The sequence below is a fragment of the Anas acuta genome, chromosome Z (assembly GCF_963932015.1).
Source record: "Anas acuta chromosome Z, bAnaAcu1.1, whole genome shotgun sequence".
In the NCBI taxonomy this organism is placed as follows: domain Eukaryota; kingdom Metazoa; phylum Chordata; class Aves; order Anseriformes; family Anatidae; genus Anas; species Anas acuta.
This window is the reverse complement of record NC_089017.1, coordinates 3,488,161-3,510,582: the sequence shown is the minus strand read 5'-3', so window position 1 is coordinate 3,510,582 and position 22,422 is coordinate 3,488,161. Positions and strand designations below refer to the sequence as shown.

The window sequence follows — 22,422 nt, the reverse complement described above, 5'->3', positions numbered from 1 at the left end:
GAGGAAATGCAGACCCAAGTCAGAGAACAACTGGAGCTTTAATCCCTTTGCTGGTCTGCTGGTCCACTTATTCAGGGTCAGGCTGAGAGCCTCTGCACAGGCTGAGAGCAAGACCTAGGCAAGAGCAGGAGCTCCTGGGTCTCCCCACATTTAGTATTCTGTTAGCTGTGCAGAGTAGGTGATATCCTCTAGCAAACTAGAAAACTTGAGATTTTTCAAGAAACTGAAGAAAAGCCAGGGTGTTTTGAAACATACTGATTTTCTGTGTTTTTTCCTGAATTGCACAGTCACCCGCACTGACTCTGGGGTCCCTGGGGTGCAGGAGTCTGCAGAGAAGCCAGGCCTTCAGAGTGGGCCTTGAAGAACACGGAGGTAACAGCCATGTGGCAGGGCCCAAGCACATCCCTCATAACCCCACAGCCAGGCTAAGTGTGAAGGTGCTTTTGGTGGTGTGAAATTGTCTTTGGTGGACGCTGCCGAATGCAACAGAAACCTGTGATGCAGGTTGGTTGGCATGGTTTCAACTTAGAGCAGGGTAGGACATATAAAAAATGAGACAACCTCAGTTTTCTCCCTGGATCTAATATTACAGAGTCCCCGGCCAATGTTGAAGGGCTGGGACAGAGCCAAAGTGAGGGCCCTCTGTAGATTGACAATAAATTCAGGCGTACCTAAACCATCTCAGGTATTGTACTGTACTCATGTATTATCCTCTCAGCACACATACATACACACTCACACGGTGCATATGCACTGGAGGATGTACATGCATTGCAGCACCCTGGTTTCTGTTCTACAGATCTGGCATGTTGCACTGGATGAAGGCAATTTCCCCCCTTGATCTGGAGGGCCAGAACCAATTAGCATAGCCCTTCCCACCTCCCGGAGGGCAGGATGGGGTGTAATGTAGCCAAGGACTGATCTTGCCACGCAGTATCATCGGGGGTGACACAGCTGAGCCCCTGATGAGATGTTCGCTGACATGTGTCAGGAAGGATCATGGCATGCTTCCCTACATGCCCAGGTGGATTGTGGGGCTGCCAAAGGAGGTGGGGGCTCCTAACGTTTGGTAATATGGCATTTAAGACGAAAAGGAGTGAGCTGAGGCAGAACAGGACAAATTAATGTGGGATGACAACTGCCTTAAGGAGCATCAGATGTCCAGAGAAAATCAAAAGAATTCTTCTCCCCAAGTCTCCAGTGCAAATTTATATATATATACGTACTTATATATATATATATGTATGCATACATACATCTCTGTGAGTGTGCATATAAAGGCAGATTGTCATTTGGCACTCAGAAGTAGACAAGGTATATAAAGATGCTTAGATATACACTACTTGTTTGCTTCCTGCCATGAGTTGAACACACTGGCTACAAGTCACCTGTGTATATAGCTGCGTGCATGTGTAAATATTATTTTCACTCTCTCACAGATCTTGGAGACAGAAATTTTGCAAAGGTGACTAGAATGAATGCTATTAATGGCAAACATTAGGAAGAAAGCCTGTGTGTATGGATGTGGAAGTTATCTGGAGGTGTATCTATAAGCACCAAGAGATGGAAGAATTGAATGATGTGATTCATAGGGCTTTAACTGCATGTAAGAGGAAAATTAAGGAAGAAAACTTCTGCTGAATGGCTTCTTTGCATTGAATTCCGAAGACGGGAAAATTATCTTAAAAGAAAGTGGGTGGAAATACCACAATTTAAGAACTTTAGACACAATAAAACTAAAGTGCACGATTATAGAATAGCTGAAATAGGCAGAGATAAGAACTGGTAAATGCATATGGGTTTTGTGTTATCAAGTCCTGCCACTCTCTGAAGCTGATTTACAAACACTGAGATGCTTACAGACTATTCAGTAGTGCAGAAGCCATCGCTGTTTGGCCGTAAGAAGTTTGGTACCCTCAGTATTTCTGCCTGTAGCAAATAACTCTGCATTCATCCTCTTAATAAAACCATACTTCTGGGCTGAGATTGAGGTTGCAGGTTTAAACACCCACATTTTTGTATCTACAGATGGGCTGGCCATTTCGATTGCCAGAGCTGGCAGAGAAAGAGAGATGTACAAGTCAGGGGAGCCCGGCTGGCTATTCTGCTTACCCTGTGGTGGACACCTCTACCAGACAGCTGCATCAATCTCTAGGCTCCATGCTGCTCTGCCAAGATGTCCCTGGTCTGCAGTGGGAGCATAAACTCCTCACGCTCATGCAGGCACCCGCATCTGCAAACCTACAGGGTGGTGTCTTGATCTGGAGCTGCGTTACTGCCCAAAAGAGCCACCCGCTATTTCGATGTAACGCTGCTTCTCCTGCCAGGGCAAGGAGCGTCATTAGGGTCTATGGAACAGGACTCAGCCTTTTAATATCACATCAGACAGCTGAATTTGCGTACATCACTCCCACGTCCCTTCACAGTCAACAGAGGTATTTGTGCCTCCAAAGGCTGATTCATCCCATCAACACTGTTATCTAAGAAAGGTTGGGAAAACTGCTCTGGGCAAGTGCCCATCTCTTTCAGCTAAGCATGAAGTAAGTTCGAGCGACTACTTTGGACTTAATGGTTAATATTCAGATGGCTAAATCTAGGAGAGCTGAATCCCACCCATAGCATAGAAATTAAACACATAATCTTTGATCCTTAACTGTGCCTGCAGGTGTGTTATGCTGGAAGTGGTGCAGATATCTATCATAGTTATCTGACCGATCACAAACAACCAACACAGCTGGAACAACCGATATCAAATAAACACAGATTTTCTTTGTGATAAAATCTACAGAGGTAAAATGAAATAATCTCAAAAGATGCGTCTTAATAACAATCTAAAATTACTGTTCAATGGACCCATAATCTTCTTGCACATAGTGCACAAGGAGGAAAACAAGTCAAAAACTGGGAAAAACTATTATTTGCAAAGTATTCTGCCATTAACACAATATGAAACAGCTACCTACAAAACAACTTCCTTAGACAAAGAGTAAAAGCATTCAAAAATGTGGTGACAGCCGGTAAGACTCTGCAGCTCCTGAGGCTTCAAGATATTTTAGAGAAATAATATTTTGCACATATGCAGCAGGTTTCACCTGAAGATCTCAAAGCACTTTGTAAATATATATGCGTTAATTAATCTTCACAGCAGCTCTATGAGGTAAGCACTGTAAATATAATTATCTTGATTTTACAGATGGTGAACTTGAGACTCAGAGCACTGAAATAACTCCCCCAAGTTCACACCGTGAATCAGCAACACCGTAGTGACTGGAATCCAGCGGTTTCACTGCCACTTCTCTTTGCTGTCGCAGATGACAAAAGTCCCTCTGCTTAAGGTAACACATGGAAGAAAGTGCTTCTTTGGGGCTTCACACTTTCTTGTTGGTAAAGCATTTTCAACCCTTTGAATAGGGGGCATAATAAATGCACGTACTGACAATCATTATTAACGTGCTCATTAGCATTTTCATTATTACCACTGGAGGAATGTTATCAATAGATGGTGCATGGTAGCAGGTCAGATCCTACCCTTAGCATCTAATATGACCAGTTCTGGTGTATGTTTGCTGCTTAAAAGGACGATTTCCTTAATAAGCAGTTCTTAAGAAGGCTCAGACAGCAATCACGCTTCCTGCACATCTTTCGTCTTCATTTAGTGTGACATTCCTGTTGTATCTTGTAAATAATCTGTGGTTGTCCCCACTGGGAAGAAACACAGTTTGATATAATGTCAGCCTGAGCTGAAACTGAGAAAGCTGAGCTTGCTGTGAAGGGGAGGGTCATTCAAGCACCCACATCTGGAATATTCAGCCTATTCTTACTTTAATAAAAAGCCAACCTGCCAGCATGTAAATAGCAGTGAACAAAAGGGGATGACATATGGCAAACAGGGGTGGTAGCCGGTGTTAATGCCTCTGTACAGTGGAGGGACATGGGCTGCCAGAGCCAAGGGGGTTCTGCACAGGCACCTGGTGGCCTCCTTTCTCCTTAAAATAATAACCATACTTCATATGGTCATACATTTTGAAAGCATTACTTTTTTGCTCACTGCATTAGCTAAGCATTTAAAGAGGAACTGTGCTGTTGTTTTCACGTAAACCCAATTCCTTCAGATTATTCTATTTAATTCTGTTCTGCTCTGCTCTGTTCCTTACACAGAGCACGTCTCCACGGGCTGCCTCTCCTTATGGCAGAGGTGCTCCAGCGGTGTGTCTTGATTTTTATTTTTGGTGAAACTTACATATTATAAATTATTTTCTACTATTACTTCTATTTTGAGATTCTCACAGGTATTTTCACCTGGTAAAATGCAAGTGGTGTCCATGCACACATGGACTGGGTATCTGTCTGGGAACCTTGGAGGTTCATACCCTTTCAGATTATTCCCAGCATTTCATGACAAATAGTACTACACTTCACGCACTTCCCTCAGTACATGGCTGCTCAACCTCCGTAAGAATATTTTAATATTCTTCTTTCTGATGTGGCAGATAACAAGAAAAGAAAGCATCCCCCAAGCCACTGAAAAGGTAACTGGATCTTTTAAGGGTCATCACATGGGGGCATTTTAGGCTGACATCAAAGGCCACAGCTAGTTCCCATTCTACTCTCTATAGAGAGACAATTCCCCTGCAGCTCAGAGATGTCTGGATGCCAAACGGTCCCCAAGGCCACTTCTGCAGGGGTTGTGGTGACCCTGCACTCCCAGCCCCATGCAGGCACTTGTCCCTTTGCTAGGGAAGTCAGTGGGGCAGAACCTGTCTGCCCACATTTCCTCCTCTGAAGACAAACTGACTGAGACACTCGGTTTGGCTGCGAAGGTTAGGATGTGTTCCTCCTTCCCTGCAAACTCCTGGGTGAGGACATCAGTTGTGTGGGTGGGAAGCCCTGAGGACAGAAGCTTGTGAGCACCATTCAAAGCCAAATCCTGCCTGGGGCTTTGCACTGTGCTGCCCTCATGAACGTGTGCAGTCCTGGGCTCTCTGTTCTTCCGCCACAATTCCTTTCTTATTTTAATATTGACTTAGTTTAAAATCCGCCTCTCAGCTGCGCCTGTAGGGAGCTCCCAGCTGAGGCCAGTAACAGATGTGTGGGCACATCTGAAAGCAGGACGTGTCCCTCAGCTCCCTCCTGTTCGCCATCCTGCTGGGGACCGACCCTGGCTGCCGGGCACCACTTGGGCTCCCTGAAGACAGCACGTGCCCTTTTCACTCACTTATCTTTCTGGAAGTATATTTAGGGGAGAGGGGAAGGGGGAAAAGAGAGAGAAAAAGCGAGAGAAGCCTCCGAAGTCAGGTGAGAGATGTCTGTAAGCTCTGGCTGAAGCATCCTGGGACACTTTCCCTGCCATTTCTTCACTGGGTTTGCAAGATGCCCCGAGGTGGGTTGCCGTATCTGCATAGATTTACTCGTGAAGGGAAAATTGTGCTATTGCACGTATCCCTGTTGATTGCCACATTGTTATGGGAGCCTGAGGAGTCCGTAAAGAAAAGCAAAGAATAAAATAAAATATATAATGTACAAAAATTGTAAACAACAAAAGCCATGTTGCAGTTCCCAGGAAGCCCTGAAATCAGGATGCCTCGGAGAGGAGGCACAGGGGTAAAGCTGACACACGAACACATCTCTTGACGTAACTGACAACCCCGGACCTGCATCCTACTCTAATTACCAGCCTTGTCTGCATGTGTATCTGCTCATGCAGATCCTTCCAACTACTTTAGCACTGTTTCATTTTAGTGCAAATACTGGTCATCTAAACAGCTTGAAAAAAGAACAAGGGAAGAGAAAGAGGAAGAGAAGGAAAAAAAAAAAAAAGAAAGAACTCCCACAAAAAATTAACAACATCCACCTCTTCTAAAGAGCAGAGCAATCTCCTTGCTGTGAGCTTGTGCTTGATTCAGGAACATCAGTGCAGCCTGCAGTAAGTGTAACCAGCACTGCGTGCTGCCTGTTAGACAATGCTGCCTCTGGACTGCTTCTATGTGGCAAAGATGCCACAGGACCTCCCCAAAACTCTGTGCTCTTTGTCTGGAGGCTCTCACTTGTGGCTGAAGGTGAGGGCTGGAAGAAGACACGGGTTCATCTGTGCCTCCACCCAACTTTCCCTTGGAGGTTTCCCCTGCTTCAGGTCTGCTGCAGTTGTTTGTACAACAGCTGCTGAACTCCTGCAGCTTACAGTTCTCTGCAAAGGTTTATCTAGCACCGATTTGGGATTCCAATCCCAACCACAGCTGTGGGATTCCACCTTGGGTGCTGACACCCAGTAACCATTACTACCTCTGAAGCCCGAGCAGGACCCACTGCTCTGAAACTCCTGTGCTATATGTCTACCTCGCAGCATTTTGGAAACTGAAAAGAGACTTCAAAGCATTGTTTTATGATTGCACAAGTTGCCAGTCTCAAGGTTCTCTGACTAACTTCTACCTTCTCTGGGGACAAATGGTCTTCCTTAAACAATCAGAGATGTCAGTGATGCAAAACCAGTATCTAAAACATCCCCATAAACTCAAAAACAACAGGACAATTCATGGAAGAAAAATCCATTGAAAACTACTGATACAAAGAAAGTACCTCTGGCTCAGGAAATCCCCAAGCTGCCAACTGCGGGAAGCTAGGAAAGTATTGCTCTCGCAGCTTTCCCTCATTTTATAATTGACTACTATCGGAGATGGGATATGTGTGAGACAGACTGTTGGTCTGACCAGCTATAATTGCTCTTACGCTCTTATGTTATATTCTTGTGTTCCCTGGGATAAGTGAACCAGAGCCATGGGGAAAGGGTGATTATGGCAGCACCCGGAGAGAACTGTCCCCAGCAGAGTGCTGCACCATGGAAAACTGTTAGCCATCTCCTACAGTCACTGGCCACATTGTCAGGAACAGAGGGTAGGAAAGAGCCATCTGCTTGTTGGTCTAAGTCAGAAGCAAGAAAAAATGCCACTAGTACAGGGGGAGGTAGATGTGGAAGGGAACAGTTTTCTTCGTGACACTTTCCTTCCAAGAGTTGCCCAAAATGTTTCCATGAAGAATATTGACAGAAACACCAGGCATTTAGATTGACACACGGTGTCTCAGAAGTGTCTGCTTCCCAGAGGGAGTCTGAGATTTATTTAAAAAAAAAAAAAGAAATGAAAACTCAAAAGCTCTTTGCAGCTGGAGGTGGGGAATAAATACCCAGCTTTGTAGGAATTCTTTGGATAAGCAGGAAAAGATATCCTATGTTATAAGCTCTATTTGCAACACGTGTCTGTCATCAGGAAAGGTTGCTGCAAATTTGGAAAAGTGCTTTGCTGAATCATTAGAAGGTCAGCATGCTAATCTGGGTTTGCACCAGCATTTGCTTGAAAACTATCAGATGAGAAATTTCTGTGTGATCACTGAGCTCTACTGTTCTGTTAACAAATGGAAATGATATTAGAACTTGTTAACAAAGAACTAATTAACATCCTTTCCCCAAGCCTAGAAAAACACTTCTTGTTTTTAAAGTCCTCAGAATATTCACCAAGTCCTCAAGAACCAGCTTAAGAAAATTTTTCTTAGACAAAGCACACACTGGATACGAGGATGCTTATGGAAACAAGGAAATAGCCTGTCCGCTCCTCTACCCCTCAAAAGTGGTCTTGACTAATAACAAAAAGCTGAAACTCAGCATTTGCAAAGAGGAAGGTGGTTTAGTTCAGGCAGGTAAACTGAAAGATGGATGGATAGAGCTGGAGGTGGTTGGGCTGATGTTGGATCAGGATGCTGCACAGATGAAACCTGACTTTTGAAGTCAATAACTAGGTACAGACATAGCACTGTAGACAATTACTAAGATAAGATGCAGTTTTACCAATTGTACATCTGTATGTCAAGCAGAACAAATGAAATCCTTGACAGTCTCTTATAGGATACCAATCCAATTTAAAGTGCATGGTACAGGGATGAGAGCAGTGGTAACAGGTTAAGATAAATCTTGCCATTTTGCAGTTCAGTCCCAGCTAATTTATTCAGTCTTTTTATTTTTATTTTTTTCATACTGCAGAAATTTCTGAGCATTCCCCTTCAGTAATAAACTTGGGCAAGCAGTCGACATAAGAATAGGGATTGACAGATTGATTCTGCCTTTTGTGATGAGCTTTTTTGACTCTAAGGATCAACACACAATTCACTGGCAGTCCAAAGCATTGTTAATTTGATATTAATTTATACTAATTTGATATTAATTTACACTGAGGATATGCTCCCTTGAAAGATGCAGCTGTTAGAGCAAAAGGTGAACCTTGCTGCACAGCTCAAGAAACCGAAGCACAGGCTCACAGCACAGATAAGGTCCACAGCCTAAATACACAGGGATATTAGAGACAAAGGGTTTGCTTCAAAGCTTACTTTTGTTTCAAACTTTTCTGCTGACTTCAGGTGGAGAGAGCTGCGGAAGAACTGTGAGGCATAGCATCAATAAAATCACTGTAGATTTGGTGTGGGAGAGAGAAGTTCCCCGGCTCTGAGTTTACTCTGACACAAGTTGTGCTCTAAAAGCAATATCCTAACTGCTAGACATCACTCCAAGGTCTTCATTAAACACAAACTTGGCCAACTCGATCTAAACCTTAAATGAACCAAGTTCATTCCCCCAGTGGTGTAAAGTAGCATTTGCTTTTTCAAATCAGGAGTCTTACTCCAGCTCCTACCACTACAGAAGTGCTTTGGACAACACTCTGAAACTTTTCCTCTCCCTGTTCTTTTTGGAAAAGAGTTAGAATCCAAAATATTTCAGTAGGGACAAGTGTCTGCCTTCCACTTGGATGAAACACAACTCCCATTTAGTTTCTTCCAGATGAAAGCATCCTTTGGGTCTCCTTTGGGCTTACACTTCCCTCTCCACTGTCATGGAAAGCTGAAGGGATGGAAGGGGAGGTTGGCCTGAATGATCAACTCCAAACCACCTACACTACATCAGGTGTGGTCACTTCTGTGACACCAAAGCCCCTGGGTGCTCCTTTCCAGCATCCTCCTCAAGAAGTTGTACTAAGGGAGGGTAAGAGGGTAGACCCTGCTGACTGCAGCCATCAGTTGTGGGTTGGAAATGGTATCCCAAGTGCCAAATGTTGGAACCTCACTTTAATGTTTAATTTCGTGTTTAATTTTTAAAATTTGATTTGATCATTACCATAAACATTAAACAATATTTCCTGTTTAAATATGAATAGGCTGCATTATTTGATTGAAATGAGTGTTCAGATGGCTAATGCGTTTTATTACAGCCATAGAATTTTACTGTTATTTCCCCTCCAGCTGCTGCTGTTCCAGGGAACTCGAAGGGATTCAGTTTTCAATAGGACAGGCTCTATCCGATGGCACGGCATGGTGCACAAGCTTGCCAAGAAGAGTCTTTCCCAGCCTGGGGATACTGCTGCTGGTAGTTTTATAGCACTGATGAGTAGCTGTTATGGTTCAATGTCCATACAGGGACCTCTGAAAGGCTCTTCACTGCCTATCTCCCCTCTACCTAGCATCTCTCGTTTGCTATTGAAATGCCAGCTCCCATCTTTGGTTATCCTCTGATAACATCCCCTATCACTCAGTAATTGAATTTTTCAGACAAGTATCTCGCTGTTTTCTCCCATGTTGCCCCTTCATGCATGGTAGGAGCTCCTTAAAGAGAGCTGCAATCCCATCTCAGGATGTTCCCTGAAATTCCTCCAAAATGTGTCCCCCTTGCTATGATGCTCACGTACAGCTTTGACAACACTGAGACTGTAAGTGTTTTGAAACCACTTCTCTACTTGCTGTGAAACTTTTCTCACTGTTTCCTCTACTCTCTGTTTTTGTTTCTCTGTGTTCTCTCTTCCTATCCTTAAGATGTGGCAAATTTGGAGCTTTTTCTGCTCTCTGTGAAAGCACTTGCATAGTACAGTACTTCCCCATGACATGCCTTTCTCAGCACAATCTTAATAAGGGTGAGGTGGAAAACAAGAATTCCATTTAGCAGAAAATGCCAGGGCTTCATGCATTATTTCGATTCTGGACCATGAACTTTCCCAAATGAATGGGGTGGCATCCTTACCCTCTCCACCCTAAAATTCCCATGAACAGTGCTGTTAGGACAACTCAGCTGCATGTGTCTCCCATGCCATCATAGCATGGATTAAATGTTGAAGCATCTGCTCTTGCAAAAAAGTCCATGTTGGGAAGTCCACCTATGAAACTTATCCAATAAAATTTTCATCAAGTCCACTACTTTTGCTTCCTGAGCCTGAATCATGAAAAATTATCATTTTTGCCTGAAAAATTGTCTCTCTCAGCACTCATCTTGTGGATAATAACCATTTAAGAAAGTAGCTTTCTAGCTGGCTGTTTCAATCCAGACCAAATTTTGCTGGCAGAGAACAGTGGGAAATGGAACTGGACGTCTTTCTGATTAACAGTAAAAGCATTTCCACCTTTGTTAAAATAAAGGTGTATTCCAGTTAACCCTCAGGAAAGATTATAATTAGGAAACAAATCCTTGCCGTAAGGCTATTCTGAAACTCTATCAGAAGAGATTAAACCACTTTTAGTGGCAGGCAGCATCATCCTAAATGTTTTGCAGATGACAAGAAGCTAGTTACAGGTCCTCGAATTCAGAATTTCCTGAAGTTAAAGGCAATGTCTGTATTTCTCCTATGTGGAGGGGAATTAGATCCAAAGGGAGGCATTTTTCTCCTCTAACTTCAGTTTTCTAGGAATTTACTTAAAACTAGCTGGGCAGACTCTACAAGATATTCGGAGAGATGCTGGTGAATTTTCATGGAACGATTCATCCTCACCTGTCTTAGGAGTGAATTGAACACCCTGTGAGAATACCTAGCTGCTTCTTCACTGACTGGTGAAACATCTCAGATAACCAGCTTGGAATAACCACCTAACCTTCACAAGACAGAAGAAAAGGGAGATGAACCCTGCCCACACGCTACTTGCCTAAACTACAGGGCAAGAATAAGACCAGAATTCTGCTCTCATTTCCAGACCTGTGTTCTGCTGTCTTACCAACTGTGACCTCAGTAGTGGCTGTACTTACCCCTGAGGAAAAAAACAGTCTATACAATTTCCAATCACGTACTTTGCAACATCTTCTCGTCAGTACCACCCTATTTCTGATTGCTCTGAGGTCTTCAATGTACGTGCATTTTGGTGCATCCACATTCTTTGTCTACAAACAGAAGCAGGTTCTGAGCGAGCAGAGTGAGGACAAAAGTGTCAGGGAGCACTATGAGGATGACTCACAGCAATCAGAAGGGAAAAAGACTTCTTAGGTTGTGTTACCCATTAAAGACAAGGGACATTTCCCAGCCCAACATTCCACAACATTTTGCCTACCGTCATTTTAAGTTGCCCAAATAATAAGTTACATCGCTTCCCCTTGGGACCCACCTCCACAATCTACAAAGATTAATCATGAGGACTTTCTTCCTTGTACCCAGTATAAATTCCCCTTTTCTTGAATTTCTCCAGCAGAGTAGGGTTTCTTTTACTTCCTGGGAGACATTAATTAGTTACATATCCCTCTAAACTGTCTTATTACAAAAGTTTGAGTGCACACACCTCCTGTCCAATATTGTGAGACAAAAAAAAAAAAAAACACACACACAAAAAAACAACAAAACAAAACCAAAAAAACAGAGCCGAGCCTCTGTGAAGTCTTAAAGCAAGTATCTACCCATGCACCTATGCACTCCTTGCACAAGACGTGGTCTCTATAATAGCTGTTAGAGCACTGAGATGGTCGCCTTGCTGAGGGAGGGTGAACTGGAGAAAATCACTCCAAGTCGCTTCCAGCAGCAAGACAGAGTATGTAGCCCACATGATTGTGCTGTTGCTGTCTTCTAGACGGATATATACAATATGCACTTACATGGCACTCCACATCGACAAAAACAGTCCTTAATTGTATTTGATAATCAGATCTGCTGCTCCACTCAGGTACTATATGGCTGGCAATTCAGGATGAATATAACAAATAGGCTCAATTTTTTTTTTGCGCTCTCCTTGATTTTCCCCTAAACCCAATGCAAAATACAGTAGGTTTATACGATCCGGGAGGCATTCCCAGAGCCAAGATGTTTATATTAATAAAATAATACTAGAAATGGGATTATGTTAATGGAAATCAGTCCCGCTTGCATTCTGAAATCTTCTCTTCCATCTTATGAGTAATATTTGAAAAAGAACAGATTTCCCTCTCCCTCTTTCCCTCTCCCCTCCTCCCTGCTTTCTCTCTGTGTCTATTACAAGGATTTTAATAGAAAGACATTCAAATTGTAACACTCAGCAGCCCATGAGAATCAATTATTATTTTTTTTCAGTTGGTGGTTACCATATTATTTTGTATAATTGTTGATGTCTGTCGCCTAAATTATCTCACCCAAAAAGCGATCACATACATGTTGAAAAATATGAATAACAATAATAATAAAAAAAAGTCTAACAACCCTTCACAACCCAGACACAACCTTGAGGGAAGGAAAACACTAAACAAAAGAGAAAATAATAATAATATATAAAAAAAGCAGAGCCCATCTAGCTAATTCATCTGCCCAGTAAGTGCATGTGTGTGGTGGATCAGATAGGCTTGACGGCAGGTGATGGGGGTCGGGGCTTTGCACACACTCTGAAAGGGTTTTGATGATTGCAATTACTCGCCCACGCTTTGACATAGCACACAATGAAAGACTACAATTAGACAACTATTATTCCTAACTGCTGATACCAATGATGTCCATACAAATGCAGCTCACTTTGTCATTGCATTATTCATACTTGAGGTGCATTTGTGTATATGAGTTTGTGAAAGGAGAGGGGTGGCAGTGGCTGTTTGTATTTGTGGTGCTGTATAAATTACCCAGATTTATGCACACTGTCTCTGAAATCTATATTCAAGCACACAGCCATGTACATGGTTCCCCTGCCTGTATCTGCAGACTTGCACACACGTGGAGATGCTGCAGCACCTCGGGATGGCACAACACATTGCTTCTGCTCTGACACTTCTGCCTTTGGGATGAAGCCTGGGATGGGTCTGTGGGAGACAGGGAGGCAATGTCCTATCCTTAGCTTGTGTCTTTGCAGGCTCTCTCTTTCTTTGCACCTCATTTCCCCTGCACTGCTGTCTGCTGGGCAGGGGTTTCTGAATATGCTCTTGTTACAGAAGATTTTTAAACCAGCAGCATATTAGGACAGAAAAAATTTTAACTGATATTTAAACCAAAGTGCTTACCTCTGCTCAGCAGACGCATCCCATTACTGTTTGGGACATAACTAAATGCAAGGAGTTATTCTGGAATCATTAATTTCTAATAACAAATATTAATAATGCTTAGTAATAGGAGAAAGTAATAGCTAGCAAGAATATCCAAAGTCGATTAATCTAATTTGGGCCACAGCAGTCTGCCTGAAAAAAAAAGAGCACCCGGATAGGGAATTAATTAAGGAAAGCTATTCCATGTTAAATGCACACTATACCTTAATCTGAATGAACTTCTCTGTGTATAGAGCCCTTTCGATTTATTTTATCCTCTGGTAAAGGGAATTCTAGTCAAATGTTGCCGAAAGGAGTTAAAGCACCGGTGGGACGGGGCCCTGTGCTCTGCGTAGGAGCAGAGCTGCAGGATATGCCGGTGCTGGCTTAGCCCTTGCTCCTGCCTTAGCTGTGTGCGCAGCTCTTCTCCCCACAGATACCAGCCAGACAATCACTGCACAGGTAATATATTATTAGATATATACAGCCTGATTTTGGCAATGTGAAATCCAGGGGCACAAGCAAATTTGCCCCAATCGATCATGTTTTTAATTGATTTACTACTGCATCATCGGGATGAAAACATGCCTGTAGCCCTGGAACACACACACACCTTCTGCCACTAAACATTTATTCACCAACGTTTTTGGACTGCACCGAGAATTCCCACCCCCGAGAAAGTAAGTCACAAGGAAATGAAATGCAAGTGTACCCATTAATGATAAAATCAAATCATAAGGCACAAAATAATACAAAACAAGAGTAATAAGCCTCTCCGGGGAATTGCATCATTGTTAACGAAGCAAGTAATCAATAGACCATTGTTTGAAAGTGTTGCTTGTTGCATGACTGCTTAGATGGAGACTGAGTAACAGCGGCAGCCTGAAAAATGATGTGCCCTGTAAACAGCTACTGTGTGAGAGCTGCTTGGGAATCACAAAGCTTGGGAGACGTCAGTTTTTTTGCTGGTGGCCCCTAGAGATTTACTTTCCTAGATAAGTCAACACCCTGCCCTCTCGAGCCCTTAAGTCCCGGATTGTGATTTATCAGCAGGAAATAGCAATTTGGGTACTGAGAGCAATGAACCCAGCAGGCTGGGACCTTGGGAAGATGCTGGGGTGAACTGCTGGTGCTGATGGGCCTGCTGCCACTGGTCCGTGCTGTGGCTGGAGAAGACAGATCAGGGGCAGGCAGGACACAAGGGGTCACAGCCCCAGGGAGCCAGCTGCAGAGATCACCTAGCATGGATGTGTTTGGCCCGAGCAGTGGCAATTACTTGTCCTAAGTCCCTGGGGCTTTCTTTTGGGAAGCTGAAGTTGCTCACAGCATGTCTGGCTTTCCCTGCTTTGGGGTGGTTGCATTGGGTGGCAGGTGATGGGACTTGTCACCACCTGTAGGTGCCACGCAGGGGCAGGGAGGCCAGACCTCACGAGCAGAGGCTGAGTGCCCACCAGTGCCAGGAGCCTGCTCGGAGTTCAGGGCCAGAAGATGTGCTCTGCCTCCTGCTGTCTTGTGACCTGTCTGGGCTTCCTTCAGATTCCCAGCGGGGTTCCCAGCCACAGACATCCCCAAGACCTGACAAAGCAGTGACAGCCCCGCTGCAGGGCAGGGGAGCACAAGGGACATTTCTGCAGCAGGGACATTTCTGGGACAGGGACATTTCTGGGATTGGGGGGCTGTGGGTGCTGCCATGGGCTTCCTGTGGCAGAGCGAGCAGCACCCTGTGCAGCTGGCCCCGTGTGCCAGGATCGGAGCTTTCCAGCAGTGCTTTGCTTTTGCAGCGCTAGGAGCAGAGCCCTGTAAAACACCTGTCTATCCATCTAAGAAGTAATGCACCGTGCTTTCAGCGCGGATGTTTAACTGCATGTGAAACTCTGGCTGTGACCATGAGAAGGAAACTTTCAGGCTACAATCGCCAGTGCTCAAGAAGTGAGCCCCTGCTGGAGAGGGATTCATCAGCCAAAGGCTCGGCCCAAGCAGCTGGGGCAGATGTTCTGCCTCTGGGAACCCTTCTGCCTTTCCATGACCTGAGCAGGGGAGCTCCATGGAAAGGGAAGGGAAAGGGAAAGGGAAAGGGAAAGGGAAAGGGAAAGGGAAAGGGAAAGGGAAAGGGAAAGGGAAAGGGAAAGGGAAAGGGAAAGGGAAAGGGAAAGGGAAAGGGAAAGGGAAAGGGAAAGGGAAAGGGAAAGGGAAAGGGAAAGGGAAAGGGAAAGGGAAAGGGAAAGGGAAAGGGAAAGGGAGAGGGAGAGGGAAAGGGAAAGGGAGAGGGAGAGGGAGAGGGAAAGGGAAAGGGAAAGGGAAAGGGAAAGGGAAAGGGAAAGGGAAAGGGAAAGGGAAAGGGAAAGGGAAAGGGAAAGGGAAAGGGAAAGGGAAAGGGAAAGGGAAAGGGAAAGGGAAAGGGAAAGGGAAAGGGAAAGGGAAAGGGAAAGGGAAAGGGAAAGGGAAAGGGAAAGGGAAAGGGAAAGGGGAAAGAACTGCCATTGGCTGATGGGACCTTGGACACGGAGCAGCATCGCAGTCTGTACCCCAGCACTGTGCAGATGAAGATGTTGGTCCCAGCACTGAAGCCAGGTGTGTTCGTCTCAAGCGCAAGAGCAGCTCCCTCAGCTTCAGGCAGACAGGAAGGGATTTAAGCTATGCATGTGTTTAAGCACCTGGCACACGAGCCTTTCTCTCCAGTGCATTTCTCACTCCCCTGGGCTTAATTTCAGCTCCTTCCACTTTATAGTCTGTGGCCTCTGTTGTAAATTCAGGGAGCCAGGGAGCTGATTTTTAAAAAATACTTTCTGCTTGAAATATTGCAAGTAAAGAGCAGATGAGAATATATATATCAGTTAAATGCTTTTTTAAAGGCATATATGACATGACACGACACACTGGATTCCAAAATTAAGTACAGTAGCAAGGAACACCCAGCTGGAATTTCCTAAAATATGACTTTCTTTCTCTGAAACCACTTTTAATTTTAAGTGCTGACTTTTCTGACCCAGAATAAAGTTACAGGCAATGTTTACTAGCCAGCATAGAAGGGAATTGCTCCCTTATTGCATTCCAAGCGTGCAGGCCACTGAAAATCAATATAACGAAGTAGGAAAGAAAGAATAAGAGCATGCCCACTCGTCTCCCCCTCCGCACGCACAGACAGACACATCCATAGACCTGTCTCTCTCCTCCCCACCATGACAGGTAATGGCCCTCTCTAACCTTAGAGGTTGGCAGTGAAGAAAGATGAAGTTTGTCACATTGTTCCTGAGCAGTGCGTTGTACAGCTAGGTCACCTCTGATTTTTAGCTAGTCAGTCAAGGCTACCCTTCCACGGGCAGCGTGCAGCTGCCATTCCCTAACAAATAGAGAGATGATGAATCCGTGTCACAGCGTCCAAACTCCTGGTGTCCCCTTCACATGATGGGAGATGACAGGGACATCAGGCAGGGTGATGTGAGCCAGGAAGCTCCATCACAGGGCTCCTCACAGGGCTGGCGAGGGGCCAATCTCCGGGCATTTCAGGGGCATGGGGGGCCACAAAGAGGTGGAAGGTCATGTCTAGAGGCTGCTTCTGCGGGGCAGGGGGCTGGGGGAAGGAGGCTGAGCATTTGACACTGAGCCTGGAGGCAGACAAGATGCTGCAGGAGCAGCAGCAATCCAGATGTCTTCCAGACGTCTCACTTTCTCACAGGCAGTTCAGTGCCGAGGCAGGAGGGAGACAGGAGGAAAGGAGGAACAACCTGATCGATTCTGCATCACTTGCTCAACTTTCTGCAGACAGACCATGCTGCTCTTAACAGGGGTGAGATTTTGTCCTTAGTAACACGGGCCCTTTTGATTTCTGTGTGGTTCACAGACTTGTTTGTGGGAGAAACACAACTGACTGCTGTTTTGGGGTTTATTTGGGTGCTGCTCCTTCAACATCAATGTTGAGGCACAGGGCAAAAGCGATCTCCACTTCTGCCTCCCTGCAGCTCGCTGTATCTGGGGCTGTGCTCTTTGAGAACAGCTATGGTTTGCAGGAGGGAGCCAGGGAGGGGTTTTGGCCCATGGCAGCACGCAGGGCAGATGTCTTGTGAGCCAGACATCAGCTGCGGGGTCAGCAGCAATCAACAAGGGACCAAGAGCCCTCCCCGAGCTCTGTTCCCCTGAGAACCCAGACTGCGATGGTCAAATGCTGAGGCAGGAGCACTGCACCGAAAGGTGTGCAAAGTCAACACAGGTAGCTCTGCCATCCCGAAAGTCTCGGGGCCACATAGACTTTTTTTTTATTATTTTCTTGATAAGGAAGACCAAGGAGAAAAGAAACACAGAGCCCTTATTATCTGCACTGAAGACTTACCCAAGATGAAGTGTTTGCGAGATCAGCAAACCTGAGTGGCTCAGATCCCTTAAAACATCTCCCTGGAGGTATCTCTGTGCGATGCAGCCCCTGCTGGTCCTCAGCGGCCGCAGCCTTGCCTGCAGCTGACAACTTCATCGCCTCCCTCTCTCCCTCCTGCTCTCTCTCACTCGTCCTTTGGTGCGTGGGGTATTCAGGGCGATGGCTTGTGCCAGTGTTAATGGGAATAACACTTGGAGGCTGCTGGAGGGAATCGAGGCCTCTGTCTTCCCAGGCCATCACTGCTTTGCGAGCTCTGGCTCTCACCTTTAATGTGGAGTCAGCTTTCTTGGCACATGGAGGATTCACCCTGTGGGATACTTTGCTGACTTTTCTCTTCACCTTGACTCAGACATGCACAATAGAAATAGCAGCTGCGGACTCCTATGGTTTCAGACCCTGCCCTGTTTCAATTAGAGAGGCACATGGGTTTGCAGAGGAGGCTTTCAAGGAGGATTCGTGGGTTTCCTTCTGAGTCTTAATATACAGAAAAAAAAAAATGAGGCTTGCACTGAGCCGCCTGCTTCTCTCGAGCACCTCCAAGCACCTGGCAAGCAGTCAACAGTTCTGCTCCCCTGCCTCGTCTGATGGGGGAGCATGGAGTGCGTTCACTGTGGTCCTACTGACACAAAAGGGTTGCATCCCTGCAAAACCTGTCCCAACAGAGTTGTCCCAGTTGGAGAACAGCACTAAGAGGTGAAAGGCACTGTTGAGAAGACAGTGATGTTGGAAAGGCAGAGTGCTTCCATCCTGGTGACCACGGATAACTCCTCAGGCTGGAGCAAGGCTATTGCAGTGGGGAGGTCACCACTGTCAACAGTTTAGCCCTTGGGCTGCAGAGGATGTGGCCCTATAGCAGTGGAGAGCATCCTCCCAGGGTCTGCTAGCACCCAAGCAGCATCTCCCAGGCATCCTGCTACAACCTCTGGGCAATGCTTTCCCAGTCTGGCATCATCAAGCTCTTGGTGTGGAGCTGGGCAGGGGGTAATTTGGTCCCTTCAGCCTCCTCTGCTGCTGCATCCCTGCTGCTGCAGACAAGATGGGAAGGAGCTGGAAGGTCAGTAGGTGACTGCTGACACCTCAACACCCCTCCCTGGGCATGCTTACAGCAAGGCACACTCAGCCTTAGGGATGTTGTTTTGTCCCTGATGGGCTCTCAGAAATCCCCAGCACAAAACAAGAGTAACACCTGCACCTAAAAGAAAAAAAAAACACTACCACAGTTACTTGGAGATGCTCTTGTTATTGAAGCAAGAGCCTACTCCCTGCCCTACTCTTCCATCTCCCTCACTAGGCTGGGGGGAATAGCACAGGTCACCTTCCACAAGAAGCACCATCCTTGCCTAGGGAGAGGAAGAGGAGGTGATGCTGACTGCAACAACAGAGAGCTAGGGTAAACTCAGAAATTGTTTGAACACTAGAGATAATTAGTTGTGTACGTTTAGCTGCCCCCCCCCTTTTTTTTTAAGGAACTGACGCAAAATTGTTCTAAAAAAAAGTCGAACTAGCATCTTCCCCACGCCACGTGCCCCTTGGCCCCGCGGAAAGGCTGCGTGCTCTCCGCTTCCCACGAGGAGCACAGCCAGCTACGAGGGGTAGCGCCTGCTAGAGGGTTGCGGCAGTGATGGGGGTTAGAAGCCAACCAGGATTTTCACAGCATCTCAAGCTGTTTGAGGCCTTGCCCTCTGCTGTCATGTGCACACTTGAGATTTTTTTTCCTTTCTTGCTCAATAAATCCCCTGTTTGCTAGACCTCGGGAGCGCACGAAAGTTTGCAAGTGACCCAAGTTCAAGCTAAAGGCTCAGCAGGAGACAAATAAAAGGAACTTTAAATCTATTATTAAATAAGTAAAATCTCACGACATCTTTAGGTCTGACTTGCATCTTCTGAGCCCTTGAAGTTGCTAATAAAGACCAAGCAAATGGCTGGAACTTTGATCCCCACTCTGGGGGAGGATCTGCTTTGCCTGGTAATACTTGGGAAAGTATCCAGAAATATGCTTGTTAACATTTGGAGACTTTGGAAAATTATCCAAATTTTCAAACTGGGGCAAGGCTGTGTATGGGCAAAGCTGGATGCACATCTTGTTTTTCATTTCTCTAACAAGGAGCCAGTCAGAAAGAGAAACAGAGGGGTCTTAGGTGGAACTTGCACAGAAGTAACGGAGTAGCTTATCCCCGGAGCACATTTTTCTAGGTTCTTATTATTTCAACTGTTGACCAGTGATTAAAAAAAATCTAATTCTTCCTCAAAATCTTCCACATCGCTCTACCTTGAAGTCCACATTTTGAAATAGCCTAAATAGGCATGGTCATATAGAGAACCTTGACCTGCAGGTATTCAAAATTTAGCACCTACTCAGATTTGCTCCCTTGAGGGCAGGATAAATTGAAGCAAGCATTCCTCCTGACCAGACCTCAACACAGACCAACACCCGTTTCACTACAGGTCTCACAAGGACTGTGCTGTAGGGTAATTGTGGCCCAATGCAAACTCTGGAAGTCCATGAAATAACTTCTGGATTGTTGAGGTATTTTGCACATATTAATTAAACTTCACATCACCTGGCTTAAATGAGAGCAGCAGAACTGCTTCAAAACTAACTTTGAAGTTCTCCTCCTGGGAGTGGGAGACTGGCCTGCCTGTCCTTCAGAGGTCTAAAATCACACAATTTTGTGAAAATAGAGCAAAACTGTTGTAACCTGGGAAGTCGGCTGTGGAGACAGAAAGAGAAATTGGAAGTTTCTATCACAGGCCACGCTATTCCTCAAGGGCCGGAGACTGAGCGTGACAGTCCTGGCTCACCGTCCGCAATCCCCATCGTTCAAACGCCAACCAGTGCCCCCACCACGAGCCTGGGGACACAAGCTGTCTCTCCGCTGAACAATTGCATTACTTTCAGGGGAAGGGAAAGCATGAAGTGTTTGAAGGTCTCTCTGTCTGAGCAGATTTGCATGACCGGTTCTGTTAGCAATCACGCATCTCTGGCACGCCTGGGTAGTTAGACGCTCTTCAAAGATTTGCAGTGGGCAGTTTTAGCCATGCATCTTTTCATCTTTTATAGCTACACTCCTTATGTCGGAGCCATTAGCAATATCTCTAAACTCCCTTTCAATCATGTTTTACGGTGCCTGTTCAGTGCATTGAGGTACCTTTTATGGTTGGGATGACACTTTCATTATAAGCCGCTGTTTTCAGTGGTTTATAACATTCCCCCAAAATTACCTTTGGGGGCTGAAATTTTCTCACGCTTTCTTATTCACCGGCCATCAGTGAATTTATTTAGAAAGTTGGAAGATAATCTCCTCAGCTATTTTGGAGTTATCAGAACTTAGAGAGGAAAAAATGAAAAAAAATCAATTTTTTTTGGCCATTAAAAAGAAAAGGTAATCATGTGTTTTCAATCTCCGATAATGCAAAAACCTAGGGTGAACGCAGGCTCCATGAGACATCTGTTTATTGTGATTAAATTTGGGCAAAGAAAAAAAAATTAAACACAATGAGAAATTATAAGTCACTCAGATACTGGGCAATCCTAATAGTATGAGACAGAAAATGCATTTATGGCTAGTGGGGGCCAAAGGATCTTTGTTGCTGGCTTCAGCATTTTGAGTTTCCTGAGCTTTGTGCAGTGAGCCCTTAACACAGCATCAATAAATGCCTTTTGATTTCATAAGCCAAACAGTCATAGCCACTCAACAAATATATAGGCAAATGCAACTAAGGTATTTATCAACTGCTCTAAAGGTATTTGCTCACTTCTCAGTACGTGTGCGTTCCAGCTGGCCCTAGATAATTCCTATTGATGCCAGTTATTTTCAGAATTTATTCTGGCTGAATGATTACAAGAACAGTAGTCATGGTGCGGGCATTTGCTGTTTCCAGTTGTGTTTACTTCCCTTTCCAGGGAAAGAAAATGCATACTGACTTGTTTCCTTCCCAGAGTGTAAACCTCTTATTTGGACGTATCTGCTTGTTTGTGTGATAGAGGCTTTCATCTGAAGACCTGAACACTGTCAGAGAGAGGCTGCTGGGCAGGATGGACGCCTGCTTTGATGTAAAGTGAGATAATCTTCACAACAAACAGGTAGATGGCTGCTGCAAATCTACCTGGGCTTCTTTTAGGTATATATCAAGAGGAAAATAAATATGGAGACAGATTCAGTTTAGATTATTCTCTGTGGATCTGCTCCAGTGCTGGCTCCAGCCAGTGGGTCCCTTTTCATTGGCTTTAATGGCTTTCCAATCAGGCTCTAGGGTCTGATTTTATGTTCAATGACCCGGCTGTTCATGATGAGGTTTCAGCAATTTCCAAGTAACTGGAGTTGCCAAATAGTTTTAGATATAAATGGTCCTCTTCTCTCATAAATTTTACAAAAGCAGCTCCACCTACAGGATCCCCCAAATTAGTGGGAGTTAAGCAACTCCTGCAAAAGGGGCCATGAAAGCTTGCTTGAGCTTTTAAAATTTGCTTTAGCCTTCTGTTAGGATTCCCCTGTGCATTTTAACCTGTGCACGGCTGCCTTAAACAGCATGTCCTCCAGACTTGCAATAGCATCTCTCTAATAGGACTAAAACCAGAAATCACCACTTTGAGCCTAATATTCGAATTCAGAGAGATCCTAACTATGCCACATTTCAGCACAGTACTTAACCACATTATTTAAATTTTCAAGGCAAGGAAACATGAGCAAACCCACTCACTTAAATGCCAGGTAGAGCTGAGTGATTCCACAGCCTGACCCAAGCTGAACAAAGCAAAAATCCCTCCACTCACACCCGAGGTCACAAAAGAGAT

The 22,422-nt window shown here is 45.1% G+C and overlaps 1 protein-coding gene across 12 annotated transcripts in view; it reads right to left on the bottom strand.

The window, feature by feature from the left end:
* Positions 1-22,422, bottom strand: part of CELF4 (CUGBP Elav-like family member 4) — a 797,917-nt gene that overhangs the window by 128,054 nt on the left and 647,441 nt on the right. The window lies entirely within an intron of this gene.